The following is a 12,439-nucleotide window of genomic DNA, read 5'->3' as shown; positions in this document are numbered from 1 at the left end:
TGGGGTGCATTTAACATGGGAGTCCAGATAATACATAAGTACCGAAAGAACTTCCCAAGCGTTAAAAAGTATCCCGCCTCCCACATCTGTGAAGCTTCTACACTCTAGAGTGCTATAGTTTAACCCTCGCCTTACTGTCTTTTGACACTAGTTGGCGCTCTAATTTATTTAAGGGTATTTCTACCCTGTACTAACAAACTTCTTTCAATTTAACCTCTATACCACTTCATATAATACAAATACAGTTGTCTGAGCCAGATAATTTGTGTTCTTCTTCGGAAAAATGTGACTAGAGGAAAATCTGAGATATTCAGAATATTCAATCTCTCATTTTCCTCTTCTCTGTCTAATCACTAGGGACTATCAGTTACTTGACATCTGGACCTAACACTATCAATATCTTGAGATTTTTAAATCTCATTTAAAAACACTGTTATATATATCTCGTTGTCTAGGGGATGAAACTTTTTCAATGTTAGGTCCATACGCTCTCCATGCAATTAGGAGCAATAGGGGTTTCCAAATTCAATGTGTCACATTTGACCGGGTCCAATCACAGCTCTTTCTGGCTTAGCTAAACAACAAACAGAAAAACAAATCTTTAGACACCTTACACGACATATGTCTGATTCTCCGAACCATTCAAAACAAACAATGACAATCAAACAAACAAAAGAGAGTACGTATAAACTAACTTCCATTTCTCCTTACCTGATTCCTAAGAACCTGGACTGACAATTACATCACATACAAGTCACCACTAGGTGGCTATTAACTTTTAACCACTTCCCTATATCTATGTGTTTACATACATATGTGTCATGGGAACTATATGTCATGTAATGAACAAGCATGTTTCAAAAACAAATTTCCCAATACGTCATTACCCTGGTACCGAGGGCGGATCGTATGCAGTACTCCTTTGAATAGAACATGTTATCTTGTTCTCTACCTTTCCTTGTGTTCTATACCTGTATGTCTTACCATAGTCTAAACCTTCATGTGTTCGCTGTAATATTGTGTACTACTCTTAAATCTTTAATCTACTTGCTGAAAGGGGAGAAAGAAAGTTTAGGAGTCTTTCTAGTTACCGTTCTTCATTTGGGTGACATCTCTGCTTCTCTATACCTACAGCAGTTATTAACCTGGGGATGTAATTAATTTCAAATACAATTTGGCATTCTCAATTTATCCTGTTACCTTAATACTTATTACCTGAGTCAGTGTGAAACCAGTATACCTACTTCTCCAGCTGTGTCAATTTGGCATTGACTGTACCGTACCACTTGGGAAAAACAAACAGCATCCTCTCTGGCTGTTTGACTCCGCCTTACATTTGACTTCTCTCGTCTCGGAGTTGACAGCGGTCTGGAACATTACGTCAACACTTACTAACCCTTAACAAGGAGTTGACACAGGGTATAGGTTAGTCAGTTTCACAATTACATCAGACACTTTAAAATAACTGGTCCCATTATATACGAATGGGTGGGGGTATTGCTATTCTGCATTAACAGTCCAATTTGCATCTGTCCCATCACTTTTTCCTATTGCCATTTTCCTATACCACAGTTTTAAACAATCACTATGCCTCTTCTTACCTCGCGTTGATGAGAGCAGACATTATTTTTCAATTCTTATTGTGTAATTCATCCGGTTCGAAGCTATCAACACTGGGAAATTCTAACTTGCTGCCTGTGTATTCCTTTTTCATTTCTTTTGGTAAACAACTGCTCGTTCACCGTGCTCACAGCACATAATAAAAGCAGCCGATCCTTTTGGTCGGCTTGCTTCCTCCCTAACATGCACGTTATCACAGCGTGACCCGTTATTACCCATAATTACAGGAATAAACGTTCACGCCTAATAGATACCGGTGGGTTATTACTTGTCTGAGAGCTCCCCAAACACTCACTTCTACAGCTTCCTAGAACATCCCACAGTCAAGCAGGTGCGAAGGATACGAGGTATGATACTCAATCACCAAGTCTTTCAACTAGCAGCAAACTTCTAGCCAACTTGCAAGGTGCGGCCTAATTTCTCCAGGGCACAACAAACTTGTTTTCCTGTGCCCCCAGAAACTGGATTTCTAAAGTAGCTTATCGGAAACAACTGGGTTCCGATGTATCTTCTTGTACCCTCCTAGCGGAATTAGTTCCACTGAAGGGGCAGTTCCTATGTGTATGTCGGCACGTACACCCTGTCCTAACTGGACTGTCCTACACTGGACTACACTGCGCTGAGTCGTGCCGTCACACACCCGTTCGCCTCAGTTATGTTTCACACTGGGCGCTATACATCTTATGGTCTTATGCTTAAACTTGAAATATTTCTGTACAGAAAATCTTCCTAGGCTGGTAGCTCTTCTACTGGATGTCACACGAGTGTTCCCTTGACTATCAATGGGAATTTAATCAATACTATTTGAATTTCTTGAATTTTGAACAATAATAAAAGAATCCTGTTTGTAACTCAACAGGAGTCTTACTCAATTTATGAATTGTAATTATCACTCAATTAAGTATCACTACCCATCCTTGGGCATTTACCTGTACAGCGTACCTAGGCAATCACATGTGCCAGCACATGTGTCCATCACGCAAACAGTGTCTCTATGAGCGGCAGACGTTGACACCCATGTGTCCGAGTCCCGCCTTCTTTTGCATACTTATGTGGGTTCACACTCTGCCACTTGGCGCTGTGTCCCACAGTAACTTAATTATTCAAGAAATTCAAACAATACACTCTTTCTATAACATTTGTGGTTTGCAAGGATATGGCACTATGAATTTAACACCTCGTACAATACTGTAGATATCTCATATTCACAGGGGAAAACAAATGCAATTTTACTCTTAACAGGTACAAACAAACTCCACACAGTACAATACCACTTACAGTTTTCCTGCACTTATGCATTTGGGATAAAGATCACAATAGTAACAAAAAGAAATATTCTGTCTATTGAGCCTATTCAAAACTACAGTTGCTGCTGAGAGAGAAAGCAAATAAATCAATCCTATTCAAATGCCCCCTTTCTAAGAGAAGTTGCTTTGTCTAAGTTTCAAGGTTAAATCTATTGTCTCAACACCTTAATTTACATCTAAATACCCTCTGGCTGGCACTTTTAAAAGTTAAGAATCTTTTTCTGTCTTTTAGCCTGGAATAAAAAAAAAAAAATGTTATATATCATATTTGGTAACAATTTGTTTCAGTTTTAAATGTAACACTTTAGAGTAACATTCAAAATTTCATACTGCTTGGAATTTGTTGATTTTAACTGTACCTGATTTTTCTATTGACTGGTATTTTATCTCTCTCTGCTTTTATCTTTCTAAAGTTAAAATACTTATGACTCAATCCTATCAATTATGGGAATGAAAGTTACCATTAAACACTCTTAGCACTGGCAATGCCTACTATTCTCATTACCATATATTGAAAGATATACTAAAAATAAAATAAATTTATTTAGTAGAAATAACATTTTTTTTTTACCCAGAATTCTTTGCGACATACAATTATACAATGGCTTTCTCAGGTTGAGATGATCTGCAGTAAAATACCTGCAATTTATGGCTATACATTATTCCCTTATAATCCGCTTCTGCTGCAATTATAAAAGATGTGCATTTATTTAAAATTTGCATTGCTTATAAAACAATTCAAATTTAAAAAAAAACAATTCAACCTGAAACAGCCCTTGCCAATCATATCTGGCTATTATTTAAAAGATAAACATCAAAAGGAGATACCATCGCAATAGAGAAAACAAATTATTATAACATATATATACTTATAGAATCGCATCTTGGTATTTAAATATAAATAAATGTTTTTCCTTTTGTCCCAAAGTTCAAATTAGAGCTTTGTAATACTACAGATCCAACACAGGCCCCTAACCGGCAGTAATATGGAAACACACAAAACGCACCAGAAAAAAATAAAAAAAACCTTTTTCTTCTTTTCTGGTAGATGATCCCACACCTGCCGATATTCGCAAACCTGCGCATATCCGCACATCGTCAAATGCTTAATCCCGAGGACTGAGACCCCATCTATGGAAATACATTTATTTATATATGCAAAGTCTATCTAATTTATTCATGTCGCACGCAACCGTATAATTGAATGTCCAGCTTTATAATCAATGAATATTATTTATGAATGTAAACTGATGAAACTGTATCATGGATTACAAAATATAACAATACAGGTATTATACATAATAACGATTATTGCTCCAGCATCCTTAAATAAAGCTACCCTCAGTGATAAATATATATGAATGTATATATATATAAATGTGAATATAATGCTGTAAGGGGGAGAAAGGGGCGTGTATGTGAGGCAGCGGCCATCTTAGCTAGAACACATGTTAGTCTGCCACATGGCATTCCGCCATCTTAGATTCCACTACATAGCACACAAAGGAAACCTTAGCAAAAGACTATTAACTTCCGCCTGGCAATCACACATAAACTGACTGTATGTTCATAATTTCTATTCACAACATTTACTCCAAATTAACCTCTAACTTGCATCATGCGATACTCACAATCCTGACTATACTTGCACATTCATCAAACACACTATCCCTGCAGCATCATGCTAACAACACACAAAGCATTCACACTCTTTAATACAAAGAGTCCATACATGCTCACGCATAGCCTTACACATGCGTTCAGATTCATGCTTTCCTTTGAGCAAACACACACTTGATTAAGCACAAATGCTGGAGTCCATACATGCTCACGCACAGCCTAACACATGCTTTCAAATACATAGTTGTAGATCAATCTACCAAGCCAAACACATCCTCTCTGAACAGATCACAATCACCACACTTTCAACACAATACATACCTCCATATGTCCAGGGGCAACATCCCATTGTTCCTATACATACACCATATACTCCACTCACGATTCATAACTACAGGCTAATAACACAGCACGTTTCAACCATTAGATCTATGTATGATATATTATTACAATGCCTTATCTCAATGATCCTAGCTAATCATTGTTCACACAGGTCACTTCTCAAACACAGACACAAGCTTTCTTTGTATAGCTATATGTAAACATATTCTGGGCCTAAACACATGTTAATGTCCGAAACTAACTAAGAATGGAAGTTAACTATTCCTAAACTCTATAACATAATCCACGTTCCATAACCGGGGTCCTAGTACACAATTCGATTAGTCCTACAAATATACGTTACTCAAAGCCATGTAGTAGACGGTCACTATTCCCGGAGAATTTAAGTCCATCTTATCTGTTCGGCTTTCCGAAAACAACTACCTGTGTGTTTTATTCACTATCCAAGAGAACTTTCTAGGGGGAGGGGTTGATCCTATTGTCTTCCCCTGGTATCACTAGCCTTTGTTTACAGTATCCTATGACTGGCTCAGGTGCTTTCCAGAGAACCATTCATCACATTCTCTCAATAGCCTATAGACACGCCCCTCTGTTTGCTGTATCTTAATATAGTGTGAGCTTATAATTTGTAATAACATGTGAGTGCAATATCATATAGAATTCTAATAACTGTCATCCGATAACTAATGTAATTTCGCTCATTTAGAGACCAAGCATGACATATATGGGATAAAAGATTATTTATCCCTGACTATTATTAATGTTATGGGCATGGTTATAATTTATAATTATGGAAATTATATGCTGGGAAAAATTAGGCATTGACAGGCCCTTAGTCAGTGTCTCCTCCTACTGGGTGGGAGTTCGGGTGCATGAGAGCAGGAGGCTGGGCTATGAGGCATGATAGGGGCATGTGGGAAAAACAGCGTCAGCGACTCCCCAGTGGTGGAAGTTACGGTTCAGGAGAGCAGGAAGCTGGGTAGTGAGAGGGGTGTGTGAGTATACGGGGGACTAAAGAGGGGCTCAGGGGTGCCGTGAATTGCGGGAGGGGCGCGGGGGGTGCCGTGAATCAAGGGAGGGGGGGCGCAGGTGTCGGCGAATTGCGGGAGAGGGCGGGGGTCCGCAAAGCGTGGGAGGGGGCGTGAATTGCGTGAGGGGGGTTTGCGAATCACGGGAGGAGGGGTGCGCGGGGGGTCCGTGAATTGCGGGAGGGGGAGGCACGGGGCGCGATGAATCACCTAGTTGGTTATATATTCTTGTAGAAGGATGGTAGGATGTTGCTGTCATTCAGAATGCATTTACATAAACAGTAATAGTAGCAGTAAAACATCTGACTTAAAACACCTACAGTAAAACAGAACAGGTGTTATATATTATACAAAGAATTGGTTGATGGTGTGGAGGTTGACGTGCACATAGTTCATAGTTGTCACTGGAAAAAAATTGCTACAAGAAAAAATCAACACAGAAAGTTCAACACATGTAAATGTTGACATAAGTGTGGCACTTCATCGGTGTCCATGTCGACACATGAGAATGAATATGAAAACATTCCAAAAAAGAAAAATAAATCTTCAAAAACTCATGTCAACCTTTTTCATTGTCGACCATAGCTGTCCCAGTGTTTTGCATGTGCCATTTAATCCTGGGGTTGCCGTGAATCGCGCGCGGGGGTGGGGTGGGGGGAGGGAGGGGGTGAGGGGTGTCCGCGAATCACGGGAGGAGGGGTCGTGGGTGGATGCCGTGAATTGTGGGAGGGGGGGGGTCGTGGGGGGGGGGTGTGGGTGCGGTGAATTGTGGGAGGGGGGGCGCAGGGGGTTGCAGTGAATCGCGGGAGGGTGGATCGCGGGGGCGGGTGGTTGCCGCAATGACAGGAGGGGGGGTCAGGGGTGGGGAATCGCGGTAGGGGGGGGTCGTGGGGGGAACCGGGAACCGCGGGAGGGGGGGCCCGGCGCAAATCGTGGGAGGGGGGTCGCGGGGTGCCGCGAATCGCAGGAGGGGGGGGCATCATGGGGTGGGGCCGCGAATCGCGGGAGTCACCGGGGGTGCCGTGAATTGCGGGGGGTGTGCTGAAAATCGCGGGAGGGGGGTCGCGGGGGGTGCCGCGAATCGCCACAAGAAAAAATCAACACAGAAAGGTCCACACATGTAAATGTTGACATAAGTGTCCATGTCGACACATGAGAATGAATATGAAAACATTCAAAAAAAGAAAAATAAATCTTCAAAAACTCATGTCAACCTTTTTCATTGTTGACCATAGCCGTGCCAGTTTTTTGAATGTGCCATTTAATCCTGGGGTTGCCGTGAATCGCGCGCGGGGGTGGGGGGGGAGGGAGGAGGTGAGGGGTGTCCGCGAATCACGGGAGGAGGGGTCATGGGTGGATGCCGTGAATTGCGGGAGGGGGGGTCGCGGGGGGGGTGCGGGTGCCGCGAATTGTGGGAGGGGGGGGGGTTGCAGTAAATCGCGGGAGGGTGGGTCGCGGGGGCGGGGGGTTGCCGCAATGACAGGAGGGGGGGTCAGGGGTGGGGAATCACGGTAGGGGGGGTCGTGAGGGGCACCGTGAACCGCGGGAGGGGGGGCCTGGGGGGTTGGCGCGAATTGTGGGAGGGTGGGTCGCGGGGTGCCGCGAATCGCAGGAGGGGGGGTGTGTCACGGGGTGGGGCCGCGAATCGCGGGAGTCACCGGGGGTGGCGCGAATTGCGGGGGGTGTGCTGCAAATCGCGGGAGGGGGGTCGCGGAAACATTTACATTTACATGTGTTGACGCAGAAAGGTCAACACATGTAAATGTTGACATAAGTGTGGCACTTCATTGGTGTCCATTTCGACACATGAGAATGAATATGAAAACATTGAAAAAGTGAAAAATAAATCTTGTCAACCTTTTTCATTGTCGACCATAGCCATGTCAGTGTTTTGCATGTGCCATTTAATCGTGGGGATGCCGTGAATGGGGGGGGGGGGGGGGAGGGAGGTGCATACCCAACATGACCCTCTCCAGGAGGGACACATTGCTCTGTTTCTGGACGTTCTTCTTAATTTATGGATTACCATCACCTGTGCTTAAACACCTTTCTTATCAATTACCCTGTTTAAAACAGGTGATGACAATCATAAATTAAGATGGAAGTCCACAACCCAGCGTTACAGCTCCAGACACAGTTTGAGTGACAGATGTAGCCAAATATATAAGAGATTAATAGTGGTGATTATATAACGCTCCCTGTATGTACCGCAGCCCCATGTCCCACCAGGCCTGTGCCTGTATTCTGGTGTGGGGTCTTTGCCGTCAGTTAGGATACACTTAGATTTATACTGTATTATATGTTATATTAATAGTGGTGATTATATAGCGCTCCCTGTATATACTGCAGCCCCATGTCCCGCCAGGCCTGCGCCTGTATTCTGGTGGGGGGTCTTTGCTGGCAGTTAGGATACACTTAGATTTATACTGTATTATATGTTATATTAATAGTGGTGATTATATAGCGCTCCCTGTATATAACGCAGCCCCATGTCCCACCAGGCCTGTGCCTGTATTCTGGTGTGGGGTCTTTGCCAGCAGTTAGGATACACTTAGATTTATACTGTATTATATGTTATATTAATAGTGGTGATTATATAGCGCTCCCTGTATATAACGCAGCCCCATGTCCCGCCAGGCCTGCGCCTGTATTCTGGTGTGGGGTCTTTGCCGGCAGTTAGGATACACTTAGATTTATACTGTATTATATGTTATATTAATAGTGGTGATTATATAGCGCTCCCTGTATATAACGCAGCCCCATGTCCCGCCAGGCCTGCGCCTGTATTCTGGTGTGGGGTCTTTGCTGGCAGTTAGGATACACTTAGATTTATACTGTATTATATGTTATATTAATAGTGGTGATTATATAGCGCTCCCTGTATATAACACAGCCCCATGTCCCACCAGGCCTGCGCCTGTATTCTGGTGTGGGGTCTTTGCTGGCAGTTAGGATACACTTAGATTTATACTGTATTATATGTTATATTAATAGTGGGGATTATATAACGCTCCCTGTATATAACACAGCCCCATGTCCCACCAGGCCTGCTCCTGTATTCTGGTGTGGGGTCTTTGCCGGCAGTTAGGATACACTTAGATTTATACTGCATTATATGTTATATTAATAGTGGTGATTATATAGCGCTCCCTGTATATAACACAGCCCCATGTCCCGCCAGGCGTGCGCCTGTATTCTGGTTTGGGGACTTTGCCGGCAGTTAGGATACACTTAGATTTATACTGTATTATATGTTATATTAATAGTGGTGATTATATAGCGCTCCCTGTATATAACGCAGCCCCATGTCCCGCCAGGCCTGTGCCTGTATTCTGGTGTGGGGTCTTTGCCGGCAGTTAGGATACACTTAGATTTATACTGTATTATATGTTATATTAATAGTGGTGATTATATAGCGCTCCCTGTATATAACGCAGCCCCATGTCCCACCAGGCCTGCGCCAGTATTCTTGTGTGGGGTCTTTGCCGGAAGTTAGGATACACTTAGATTTATACTGTATTATATGTTATATTAATAGTGGTGATTATATAGCGCTCCCTGTATATAACACAGCCCCATGTCCCACCAGGCCTGCTGCTGTATTCTGGTGTGGGGTCTTTGCTGGCAGTTAGGATACACTTAGATTTATACTGTATTATATGTTATATTAATAGTGGTGATTATATAGCGCTCCCTGTATATAACGCAGCCCCATGTCCCACCAGGTGTGTGCCTGTATTCTGGTGTGGGGTCTTTGCTGGCAGTTAGGATACACTTAGATTTATACTGTATTATATGTTATATTAATAGTGGTGATTATATAGCGCTCCCTGTATATACCGCAGCCCCATGTCCCGCCAGGCCTGCGCCTGTATTCTGGTGTGGGGTCTTTGCTGGCAGTTAGGATACACATAGATTTATACTGTATTATATGTTATATTAATAGTGGTGATTATATTGCGCTCCCTGTATATAACGCAGCCCCATGTCCCACCAGGTGATTATATAGCGCTCCCTGTATATACCGCAGCCCCATGTCCCACCAGGCCTGCGCCTGTATTCTGGTGTGGGGTCTTTGCCGGCAGTTAGGATACACTTAGATTTATACTGTATTATATGTTATATTAATAGTGGTGATTATATAGCGCTCCCTGTATATAACACAGCCCCATGTCCCGCCAGGCCTGCGCCTGTATTCTGGTGTGGGGTCTTTGCCGGCAGTTAGGATACACTTAGATTTATACTGTATTATATGTTATATTAATAGTGGTGATTATATAGCGCTCCCTGTATATAACGCAGCCCCATGTCCCACCAGGCCTGCGTCTGTATTCTGGTGTGGGGTCTTTGCCGGCAGTTAGGATACACTTAGATTTATACTGTATTATATGTTATATTAATAGTGGTGATTATATAGCGCTCCCTGTATATAACACAGCCCCATGTCCCGCCAGGCCTGCGCCTGTATTCTGGTGTGGGGTCTTTGCCGGCAGTTAGGATACACTTAGATTTATACTGTATTATATGTTATATTAATAGTGGTGATTATATAGCGCTCCCTGTATATACCGCAGCCCCATGTCCCACCAGGCCTGCGCCTGTATTCTGGTGTGGGGTCTTTGCCGGCAGTTAGGATACACTTAGATTTATACTGTATTATATGTTATATTAATAGTGGTGATTATATAGCGCTCCCTGTATATACCGCAGCCCCATGTCCCGCCAGGCCTGCGCCTGTATTCTGGTGTGGGGTCTTTGCCGGCAGTTAGGATACACTTAGATTTATACTGTATTATATGTTATATTAATAGTGGTGATTATATAGCGCTCCCTGTATATAACGCAGCCCCATGTCCCACCAGGTGATTATATAGCGCTCCCTGTATATACCGCAGCCCCATGTCCCACCAGGCCTGCGCCTGTATTCTGGTGTGGGGTCTTTGCCGGCAGTTAGGATACACTTAGATTTATACTGTATTATATGTTATATTAATAGTGGTGATTATATAGCGCTCCCTGTATATAACGCAGCCCCATGTCCCGCCAGGTGTGCGCCTGTATTCTGGTGTGGGGTCTTTGCCGGCAGTTAGGATACACTTAGATTTATACTGTATTATATGTTATATTAATAGTGGTGATTATATAGCGCTCCTTGTATATAACACAGCCCCATGTCCCGCCAGGCCTGCGCCTGTATTCTGGTGTGGGGTCTTTGCCGGCAGTTAGGATACACTTAGATTTATACTGTATTATATGTTATATTAATAGTGGTGATTATATAGCGCTCCCTGTATATACCGCAGCCCCATGTCCCACCAGGCCTGCGCCTGTATTCTGGGGTGGGGTCTTTGCTGGCAGTTAGGATACACTTAGATTTATACTGTATTATATGTTATATTAATAGTGGTGATTATATAGCGCTCCCTGTATATAACGCAGCCCCATGTACCGCCAGGCATGCGCCTGTATTCTGGTGTGGGGTCTTTGCTGGCAGTTAGGATACACTTAGATTTATACTGTATTATATGTTATATTAATAGTGGTGATTATATAGCGCTCCCTGTATATACCGCAGCCCCATGTCCCACCAGGCCTGCGCCTGTATTCTGGTGTGGGGTCTTTGGCGGCAGTTAGGGTACACTTAGATTTATACTGTATTATATGTTATATTAATAGTGGTGATTATATAGCGCTCCCTGTATATAACGCAGCCCCATGTCCCACCAGGTGATTATATAGCGCTACCTGTATATACCGCAGCCCCATGTCCCACCAGGCCTGCGCCTGTATTCTGGTGTGGGGTCTTTGCCGGCAGTTAGGATACACTTAGATTTATACTGTATTATATGTTATATTAATAGTGGTGATTATATAGCGCTCCCTGTATATAACGCAGCCCCATGTCCCGCCAGGTGTGCGCCTGTATTCTGGTGTGGGGTCTTTGCCGGCAGTTAGGATACACTTAGATTTATACTGTATTATATGTTATATTAATAGTGGTGATTATATAGCGCTCCCTGTATATAACGCAGCCCCATGTCCCGCCAGGCCTGCGCCTGTATTCTGGTGTGGGGTCTTTGCCGGCAGTTAGGATACACTTAGATTTATACTGTATTATATGTTATATTAATAGTGGTGATTATATAGCGCTCCCTGTATATACCGCAGCCCCATGTCCTACCAGACCTGCGCCTGTATTCTGGTGTGGGGTCTTTGCCGGCAGTTAGGATGCACTTAGATTTATACTGTATTATATGTTATATTAATAGTGGTGATTATATAGCGTTTCCGTGTATATAACGCAGCCCCATGTCCCGCCAGGCCTGCGCCTGTATTCTGGTGTGGGGTCTTTGCCGGCAGTTAGGATACACTTAGATTTATACTGTATTATATGTTATATTAATAGTGGTGATTATATATGTGACAGTCTCCCCTGGTCACTCTAAATGTTGTTATCACTGTATATATATATGTTCACTGTATAGATATGTAGAGCCTGTAATTCGTGCATTAAGTTAGGAA

This window comes from Crinia signifera, chromosome 2 (genome assembly GCF_055691185.1).
Source record: "Crinia signifera chromosome 2, ASM5569118v1, whole genome shotgun sequence".
NCBI lineage: Eukaryota > Metazoa > Chordata > Amphibia > Anura > Myobatrachidae > Crinia > Crinia signifera.
Note: the sequence above shows the minus strand (reverse complement) of the source record.